The following is a 10,572-nucleotide window of genomic DNA, read 5'->3' as shown; positions in this document are numbered from 1 at the left end:
AAGTAAACAGCTGAGAAACACAAAGTTACTTAAACACTTAGCCTCAGTTTTCAGCTAATAACCAAGAAACAGAACAAAAAGCCCCCTTAACCTAGAAATTTAGATATAAACTGGCCAGCCTGTTTTAGGTGAAATGGTCCAATCACAAGGATTGTATTCAAAGTAATTAGCCCAGCATCCAGCAGGAAAGCAAAATCATTTGTTTAAACAATAACTTTAGAAAAAAACAACTACTTTCAGATGACTGGAAGGGTTTTTTATGTCAGTGGTCCACTCTCAGCGCTTTCACATATCGACTAGCTCACCCCGCAGCCGGCTGCTGTTGGCACTCTCGTTGAATTCTGATTGAGTTTGTGGTGCATCTCTCCAAGCTCTGGGAATATCTTGAATGGGGTTTTCCTGGCTGGTTTGCTGAGATCGACTAGGTCTCAACTGCCAAAACAAAGAGGAGACCTGAGGCAATTATCTGAATGTCAGGCAAGGAAACCTCTTTTCTTGCCTGAATTACCCAGGTCACTGGGGAAAAAGTAAATGTCCTCTCTAATGATTCAGGTCATTGCTGTAATTTTCCTTTTTTCTTTGGTTGTGGAGACCCTGCCTCTGTAGATGATCTCTACGGAATATGCGCCAAAATGGTTAGTATTTATGGTTGGAAAAGCAGGCCAAAAAAAAAAACCAAGTGAATATGAAGACTAGGGAAAACACTTATGTATAGAGGATGTTATTAATAACTCATTTTGGTCTCCCTGAAATTTGGCCCTCCTATCTCTACAAAGTGCTTTATTTGTTAGCATCAGAACAAAAGGAAATGAGTTTTAGGGTTGATCATAACGAAGGGTTTCCTGAGAGTGAGGGTTGTCACACCCTGGAATGGATGACTTCTCCTCTGAAAGTCTTCAAACTCAGAGAGAGTTTGGTCTAGAATTCTCTGACCTGTGAAGAATACCAATATACCACCCATACCCTCCCTAACCCCAAGCCACCAAAGAACACTCACCCATTCAGGATTACTAGAGGAAAAGGGAGTAAAAGGGATGCTCAGTGGGGAGAGACTTGGGTTAGCAGCACTCTGATTTCCCTATGATAGACTGGGTTTTGTGGGTCTTTAGAGGGCAGGGGCGGGAAATGTCCCCAAATGAGCCCTGCTCCTATTTACAGCCTGTGTGATGAATAGATTTGTTGATCTGCTTGTATAGGAACTCTGGCAGAATTCCCAAGATCCTGAATTCAGAGATGAATTCTACATGGCAGACCCATCTGAGCATTGTGAACTCCCCCAAAGTCCAGGACATTTCAGTTCCTTGAACTGTTTTCACTCTTACATAATCCTTTCTCTTCTTCCTCCTGGCAGAATACATTCCTCTTCACTTTTTTTCCCCCATCCCTAGCATTTTGAGGAGTTTCCTGAGTGTGTTTGTGTCTGAGCTTTTGTGTGGTGTGATGGGGCGGAGTCCCAAACACACATACACAGTCTTCTGATCATCACAAGGCACACTTTTTGTTTGATTTTGGCAGGAACAAAGGGACTAAAAAGATTCAAAGTTGCTCCAGTGTCAGGGACCATTCCTCTCCAGACAGGATGGTGAATTGAACCAGATGACTTCCACCATGTTTAATTTGAACAAGAGCTATTTTTTTGTGAGGGGGAGGTCTGAAAATCAGTTCATTCAGGAGAATCTTCTGGGATCTATTTACACTTTTCATTTCTATTGGAGTGGCATTATTGTGGCAAGATTAGCAAACTGTTTTCAGCCCCTGAGCCATTTAAATATAGCAGCAGGAAAAAGAAGTTTGTGGAGAGCGGAGTCCACCCCTGCAGCTCTAAAACAATCAGAAACAGGAAAAAGTCATCAAGAGGGAGTTTCAGTGAGTTATAGAGCCATTGTTTACTAGGGAGGCCTGAAAAGCCGAAGCCCAAATTTCCAGACCTCTTTGACCCTGCACTGCCTCTTGGTGGCAAAATATTTGCCTGAAGTTACGTCAAGACAACACAATATGTGTAGCTGAAGGCCAAAAAAAAAAAGTGGAGAAAAATACTGGAAATTCCCTGTGTCTGAACATTCGAGAGGCTTTTCTTGAAAAACAAGAAAGTAAACAGCAGCTGTATTTACACACACACAGATTCAAGCACCACTCTTGAAAACACGAGTTGCAGGGTTCATCTGGCAGAGAAACCCAAAAACATATTTCTAAACCTTTGTTTTGATCTTCCATTTTCCCAAAGAATAATAACAAAAGATGCGGTTTAACCTGGGATGAGGAAAAAGTTAGAGGCCCAGCCCAGTAGCAGCGATTTGCTCTACAATTCCAGCTGGGCTACTGTCATTCACATTGGGCTACAAAAAGCCAAAGTGTACTGGGCAGTGAATTTCTGGAGATCTGGTGCTGTGAAATAGTCTGGGGATAAATGGATCTAGATAGAACATACAAGCTCAAAGTGAATGATTTTCTCGGTGCTCCTGAAACCACACTCAAGAGCTTTTAAGAAAAAGCCATCACCTACTCCATACTTCAACTTCGTACTTCACATTTGAGAAGCAGCATGGCCTAGTAGAAGGAACCTGGGCCTGGGAGTCAGAGGGCCTGGGTGTTAATCCTGGCTCTGCCACTTGTCTACTGTGTGATCTTGGTCAAGTCACTTCACTTCTCTGTGCCTCAGTTTTCTCCTCTGTAAAAGGAGGATTCGATATCTGTTCTCCCTCCTTCTTAAGACTGTGAGCCCCATGTGGGACCTGATGATCTTGTATCTTCCCCAGTGCTTAGTACAGTGCTTGGCACATAGTAAGTGCTTAACAAATCCTACAGTCATTATTATTATTATTGTTATTCATGTCTACCAAGAGCAGATGCATCATTCCTAGTCATCTCAAGGGCAAGATCCGTGTCTTCCCTAGGTTCTCCATTGTGATCAGGGCTCTCCGATTCCATGGATATGAACTGATGATGATCACTGATGATCTCATTTGACTTTTTTTAAAAATGGTATTTGTTAAGTGCTTATTATGTGTCACGCATTGTTCTAAGCACTGGGGAAGACACAAGTTAATAAAGCCAAATACAGTCCCTGTCCCACTTGGGACTCACAGTCTTTAGTGAGAACAGGTTGAATGCCCATTTTGCAGCTGAGGAAACTGAGGCAGAGAGAAGTTAAGTGATTTGTCCAAGTTCCCAAAGCAGACAAATGGTGGAGCTGGGATTAGAACTCAGGTCCTCTCACACCCAGGCCTGTACTTTATCCACTAGGACATGCTGCTTTCAACATCTGATTCATGAGGATGTGGAGTTGTATGAGTAACTGCCTTTGGTTTTCATATGGCTGTCTCTCCTGTCTTCACCGGTGTCAGAGAGCTAGGCTAACCCCTTGTTTGCATGCTAGTGTCCCCTGTCATCCTGACCAGCATTTCCTGCTGAGTCATTATTTGCCAACATCCATACCTCAAGCCCACATTCCTTAATGTTACTCCCCTCATACACCCTTCCGATTGGCCCTTGGACTCTCCTCTAATCCATGATGATGGTATTTATTAAGCACTTATGAGGTGGTAAGCACTGTGCTAAGTGCTGCAGTTGATAGAAGATAATCAGATTGGACAGTCCCTGTTCTTCCCAGGGCTCACAATCTAAGTGGGAGGGAGAGCAGACATCTAATCTCCATTTTAATAATCATAACTATGGTATTTGTTAAGCGCTTACTATATGTCAAGCACTGTTTCACTAAGCTCTGGGGTAGAGACAAGATAATCAAGTCCCACATGGGGGTTCACAGTCTAAGTAGGAGGGAGAACATTTGAATCCCCATTTTGCATATGAGAGAATGGAGGCACAGAGAAGGTAAGTGATTTGCCCAAGGTCACACAGCAGGTACGACGTGGAAGAGCTGGGATTGGAACCCAGGTCCTCTGACTCTCAGGCCCCCACTCTTTCCACTAGACCACACTCTTTCTCTTTTACAGATTTTACAGATGAGGACATTGAGGCCCAGGAAAATCATATGACTTGTCCAAGGTCAACCAACAGGCAAGTGGTGGAACCAGGACTAGAATCCAGGTCCTCTTGATTCCCAAACCCTTGATCTTTTCACTAGGCCACTCAGGGTAGAGGCTTGCCAAGGGGGCTTCTCAACATGAAGCATATGCCTCCACATGGCTGCCTTCTTCCTCTGGCCTGGCACATGACCCTCCGTATAAATCACATTATGATCTTGGATAGAGAATCTGAAGGAGAATTTCTGGGAGCTTCCCTGTATTACTGTTACATCATTCAGCTGACCAGTGGGAAGAAGAGATCCTGAACATCCTCCTCTCAGTTAACCTGCTGAAGTATGAAATGAGAAGCAGCGTGGCTCAGTGGAAAGAGCACAGGCTTAGGAGTCAGAGGTCATGGTTCTAATCCCGACTCGGCCACCTGTCAGCTCTGTGACTTTGGGGAAGTCACTTAACTTCTCGCTGCCTCAGTTACCTCATCTGTAAAATGGGGATTAAGACTGTGAGCCTCATGTGGGACAACCTGATTACCCTGTATCTACCCCAGCACTTAGAACAGTGCTCTGCACATAGTAAGCGCTTAACAAATACCAATGTTATTATTATTATTATTATCATTATTAAATGAGAAGCCAGAGAGAGTTCAAACAGACAGAAACTCATTCTTGAGATGAGCTAGTTTCAAGAGATTCTTATGCCTCATACGTGAATTACTCTGACATCATGGAGCTACTAGCAGCAAAGCAAGGTAGGGTATCTTCGCAAGCCTGCCTTGAGAGATGTTTATCAAAACCTACATTGTGAATTATGGAACAAACTAAAGCATGGGTCTGGGATTCAGAGGACCTGGGTTCTAATCCCTGCTCCACCACTTGCCTTCATTCATTCATTCAACCGTATTTATTATCGTCCTATCTCCCTACTACCCTTCCTTTCCAAAATCCTAGAACGAGTCGTCTACAATCGATGCCTAGAATTCCTTAACTCCCATTCTCTCCTAGACCCCCTCCAATCTGGCTTCCGTCCCCTCCACTCTACCGAGACTGCTCTCTCTAAGGTCACCCATGACCTCCTTCTTGCCAAATCCAATGGCTCCTACTCCATTCTGATCCTCCTTGACCTCTCTGCTGCCTTTGACACTGTCGACCATCCCCTCCTCCTCCATACCTTATCTCACCTTGGCTTCACGGACTCTGTCCTCTCCTGGTTCTCCTCTTACCTCTCTGGCCGATCATTCTCGGTCTCCTACGCTGGAGCCTCCTCCCCCTCCCATCCTTTAACTGTTGGAGTTCCTCAAGGGTCAGTTCTTGGCCCTCTTCAGTTCTCCATTTACACTCACTCCCTCGGTGAACTCATCCGCTCTCACGGCTTTGACTACCATCTCTACGCAGATGACACGCAGATCTACATCTCCGCCCCTGTCCTCTCCCCCTCCCTTCAGGCTCGCATCTCCTCCTGCCTCCGGGACGTCTCCACCTGGATGTCGGCCCGCCACCTAAAACTCAACATGAGCAAGACTGAGCTCCTCATCTTCCCTCCCAAACCCGGTCCGCTCCCAGACTTCTCTATCACCGTGGATGGCACGACCATCCTTCCCGTCCCGCAGGCCCGCAATCTCGGTGTCATCCTTGACTCGTCCCTCTCCTTCACCCCACACATCCTATCCGTTACCAAGACCTGCCGGTTTCACCTCTACAATATCGCCAAGATCCGCCCTTTCCTCTCCACCCAAACGGCTACCTTACTATTACGGGCTCTCGTTATATCCCGGCTAGACTACTGTGTCAGCCTTCTCTCTGACCTCCCTTCCTCCTCTCTCGCCCCGCTCCGGTCTATTCTTCACTCCGCTGCCCGGCTCATCTTCCTGCAGAAACGATCTGGGCATGTCACTCCCCTTCTTAAACAACTCCAGTGGTTGCCTATCGACCTCCGCTCCAAACAAAAACTCCTCACTCTAGGCTTCAAGGCTCTCCATCACCTTGCCCCTTCCTACCTCTCCTCCCTTCTCTCTTTCTACCGCCCACCCCGCACGCTCCGCTCCTCTGCCGCCCACCTCCTCACCGTCCCTCGGTCTCGCCTATCCCGCCGTCGACCCCTGGGTCACGTCCTCCCGCGGTCCTGGAACGCCCTCCCTCCTCACCTCCGCCAAACTGATTCTCTTTCCCTCTTCAAAACCTTACTTAAAAATCACCTCCTCCAAGAGGCGTTCCCAGACTGAGCTCCTCTTCCCCCTCTACTCCCTCTGCCATCCCCCCTTTACCTCTCCGCAGCTAAAGCCTCATTTTCCCCTTTTCCCTCTGCTCCTCCACCTCTCCCTTCCCATCCCCACAGCACTGTACTTGTCCGCTCAACTGTATATATTTTCGTTACCCTATTTATTTTGTTAATGAATTGTACATCGCCTTGATTCTATTTAGTTGCCATTGTTTTTACGAGATGTTCTTCCCCTTGACGCTGTTTAGTGCCATTGTTCTTGTCTGTCCGTCTCCCCCGATTAGACTGTAAGCCCGTCAAACGGCAGGGACTGTCTCTATCTGTTGCCGACTTGTTCATCCCAAGCGCTTAGTACAGTGCTCTGCACATAGTAAGCGCTCAATAAATACTATTGAATGAATGAATGCAAAGTACTGTACTCCACACTTGGGGAGAGCATTGCTATGACAATAGACACATTCCCTGCCCACAATGAGCTTACACCCTAGAGGGGGAGACAGACATTAATATGAATACACAAACAAATAAATAAATTACAGATATGTACATACCTGCTATGTGACCTTGGGTAAGTCACTTCATTTCTCTGTGCTTGTTTCCTCAACTGCAAAATGGGGATTCAATGCCTGTTCTCTTACCTACTTAGACTCTGAACCCCATCTGGGCTCTAATTACCTTGAATCTAACCCAACACTTAGTACAGGGCTTGGCACATAGTAAGCACTTCAAAATTATTGTTTTTATTATTATTATTATTATCTAGAAGTGTGTAACAAGTGGTGGGATGCCAAGGCTGAAGGGATACAAAGCACTGTAGATCGAAACCAAAATCCAAGAACTCTTCGCCTCTCTGCAGCATATATCTGGACCCCCTCCACCCCAGACATACATTCTACCACTGCACCACTGAAGTGATTGTACTCTCCCAAGTGCTTAGTGCAGTGCTATGCACACAGTAAGTGCTCAATTAATATGACTGAATGAATGAATTCCACTTTCGTCTCATCCAAAGGAGAAATCTTAAAGAGCTGAAAACAACTCTTCAATCAGCTCCTTAATACTTCTTCCACTATTGAAGATGACAGCTCTTTGTAGAATAGTTTGCCTGCCTAAATTTGAAGAGTTGGCTTTTGCTCCAACATTTGATGAAGTCACAAGACAATCAGAACCAGGAAGAATAGTAAAATTCCTAGAGCTGACCGCTTATCAACTGAGATCCACAAGCAGGAAGGAGTCAGGTTGCTTCGTGGTCTGCTAAAGCTCTTCTTCGACATAATGGAACACGGAGGAAATGCCACAGAATTTCAAAGTCACCATCACTCTCAAGAAGGAAGAAGAATGAGCTGACTTGGGAGCTCATTACTGCCCATGTCTGGCTATTATCCTAGCCAGCATCCTCCTGAACTTCCCCCATCTAGACTGTAAGGTCCTTATGGGCAGGGAATGTGTCTACCATCTCTGTTATATTTTACTCTCCCAAGTGCTTAGTACAGTGCTCTGCGCACGGTAAGCACTCGATAAATATGATCAAATATGATCGATTGAATGGATGATTATTGAAGAGTATTGTTAACCACATGCTCCCAGAATGGCTTCAGACCATAGCCGGGCAAAGGCAGACATGATCTTTTTGTCACATGTCAGAAGCAAGAGAAGCATAGGGAAGACAATCAAGACCTCTTTTGGAATAATTCAGCACCATCATTTGACATGGACTCTGGCAACTACTGAAAAAATTAGGCTGCCCTGAAGAGTTAATTAAGATCCTAAAGACATCTCACGATGATATTGCTGGCCACCTCATAATTGAAGGATCCCATCCCCATCACTAATTGAGGACATTACCTTTCCTCCTCCCAAATCATGACGTAAAATTGCTTTCCCATTTCTCCATGACTCCTTGCTGACCTGTGATCACCTCTGCCCTCAAATCCGCCCCCAGTTCCAACAACACTCCCTCTCCTTAGTTGTAATAGTAGTAATAGTATTTACTGAACACCCGCTGGGTGTAATGTACTGTACTAAGCTCTTGGAAAGTACAAAACAAAGAAGCTACACATTCCCTGACCACAAGGGGGTTCTACTTTAGTAGGAGAGACAGATGTAAAAAAAATACTTACAAATAGAGTAATCAAAGTAAGTAAAATTGGGATAATCAAAACCAACTCAATTCAGAGTGTAGCTGAAGTATTTTTTAAATAATGACTCTAGACTGCTGATGCATATTTCACTTGCTGTCCATTATAACTCAATTGGTGACCCAGTGGATGAGTGGATTTTAGTTTGAGTAAGCATAAATGAGCTCAATAATTCATTTATGACTCTTGTTTATTTCTTTGTAAAAACAAATCTGTGACTAGACTAGGATGTGCAGATAGATTCTGGAGTTCTCCACTAGAGTTTACAAAAATTCTCCATATGCTCCCAAACTTCTAGATGGAAAAAATCACAAAAACAATCAGACCCTGGGGGACAGCTTTTCATTTTGAGTTTAGGGGATGAAGAAGATGGGAGTGTTTTGAGGGAAAATATGGTCTTGAGGGAGGTGAAACCTCTGCCCTGCTTCTCAGAAGAGACACAAAAAGCTACTGTCTTGGCTCTGGATCCGGGGATGGGAGGGCGGGGGGAAATGGACATTTAAAACTCCCAAGTAGGCCCTGGAGTTGGTGGGATTGCACATAAAGACCCCAGCTAAGCCTAGAAGCTTTGTGAGGATTTGAAGATCTCTGACCTGGCCTGACCTAAGAGCATGACAAAAGCAAGACCTTCTTTGACTCCAGTGTCCAGAGTGGGGAAGGCAAAACCTTACCCCAATCCCAGAGGCAAACTGAAAATGGAGCAACCATCTAGAAGCAGCATGGCCTAGTGGATAAAGCATAGGCCCGGGAGCCAAAGGATCTGAGTTCTAAAATTGGCTCTGCCAGTTGTCTTCTGTGTGACCTTGGGCAAGTCACTTAACTCTCTGTGCTTCAGTGCCACGCTCACTGCCCCTCTCTGTACTCCCATCCCTCAAAGACCTCCAGTGGTTTCCCAGCCACTTCTGCCTCAAACAGAAACTCCTCACCATCGACTTTAAAGCACTCCATAACTTTGCCCTCTCCTACCTCAACTCACTACTCTCCTACTACAACCCAGCCTGCACATTTTGCTCCTCTAATGCAAACCTTCTCACTGTACTTCAATCTCATCTATCTCACCGTCAACCTCTCACCTATGTCCTACCTCTGGCCTGGAACGCCCTTCCTCTTCATATCCGACAGATAATTACTCTTCCAAATTCAAAACTTTATTGACAGCACATCTCCTCCAAGAGGCCTTCCCTGACTAAACCCTTCTTTCCTCATCTCCCATTCCCTTCTATGTCGCCCTGACTCCCCCTCTTTATGCATCCCCCTCACCAACCCCACAACACTTACATACGTATCCGTAATTTTCTTTATTTGTATTAATGTCTGCCTCCCCTCTAGACTCATTGTGGCCAGGGAATGTGTCTGTTATATTGTACTCTCCCAAGTGCTTAGTACAGTTCTCTGCACAGAGTAAACTCTGAATAAATATCATTGACTGACTGACTGACTGACTCAGTTTCCTCATCTGTAAAGTGGAGATTCAAATCCTGTTCCCCCTCTTATTTAGACCGTGAGCCCCGTGTGGGACAGGGACTGTGCCCTACCTGATTATGTTGTATCTGTCCCAGGGCTTAGTACAACGCTTGGCACATAGTAAGAGCTTAACAAATGGCATCATTATTATTTATTTTTAAGTTCCATTTCTGACTTTCCTTCATCCCTTTTCAAGAGGCTACAACCAAGTGCTCTAAAGGTTAGATGAATGAAGGTCCCACAGTCCCATATCCAAGGGGCGAGTGGGGGTAATTACCTGCCATGTTCCCCTGGAGTTGATGCCCTTGACTGCAATCTACTTACATGGAATCTTAGTACCCCACCTAACCTATTAATTCTTCTTTATCATGGCCTCAAATAATGCTGGTATCTCTTTAAAGATCTATTCAGAATGACAGCAAATTCTCAGGACTCCTTTTCATTAAAGCAACACAAGAATTAGCAGGCAAAATAATAAGGCTTAATTGCTCAATAGCACCAGGCCAATGTTTACGATACAATCACTCTGATGATCAACCAGACACTCCTGCCGCCAAGGATTGAACATTTTTCACTCTGACAGCTTCAAAAAACAGCATACAAGATCAAATCCAAAAGTGATGAATGCTACCTTTTTGAATCCAGGTATCTCCCGCTGAGCTGAAAGATCTCTGGCAAGAAGGCAAATTCAGATCTGAAATGCTCGTACTCTTCTGCAGCAAATTTCCCCATGCTTAAGTTGCCCCAATTATCTGGGCAGGGTTACTCAGTGC

General features: G+C 45.0%; 1 long non-coding RNA gene across 1 annotated transcript; it reads right to left on the bottom strand.

Moving 5' to 3' along the window:
- Window positions 1-241: 241 nt before the first annotated feature.
- On the bottom strand, window positions 242-10,572 carry LOC114806389. The gene is made up of 2 exons (XR_003754417.2): window positions 10,431-10,572; window positions 242-432 (listed from the first exon to the last, which is right to left on the bottom strand). It is a non-coding gene; the product is annotated as an uncharacterized LOC114806389 (long non-coding RNA).

Source organism: Ornithorhynchus anatinus, chromosome X1 (assembly GCF_004115215.2).
Source record: "Ornithorhynchus anatinus isolate Pmale09 chromosome X1, mOrnAna1.pri.v4, whole genome shotgun sequence".
NCBI classification, from domain to species: Eukaryota; Metazoa; Chordata; class Mammalia; order Monotremata; family Ornithorhynchidae; genus Ornithorhynchus; species Ornithorhynchus anatinus.
This window is presented reverse-complemented; position numbering and strand designations above follow the sequence as displayed.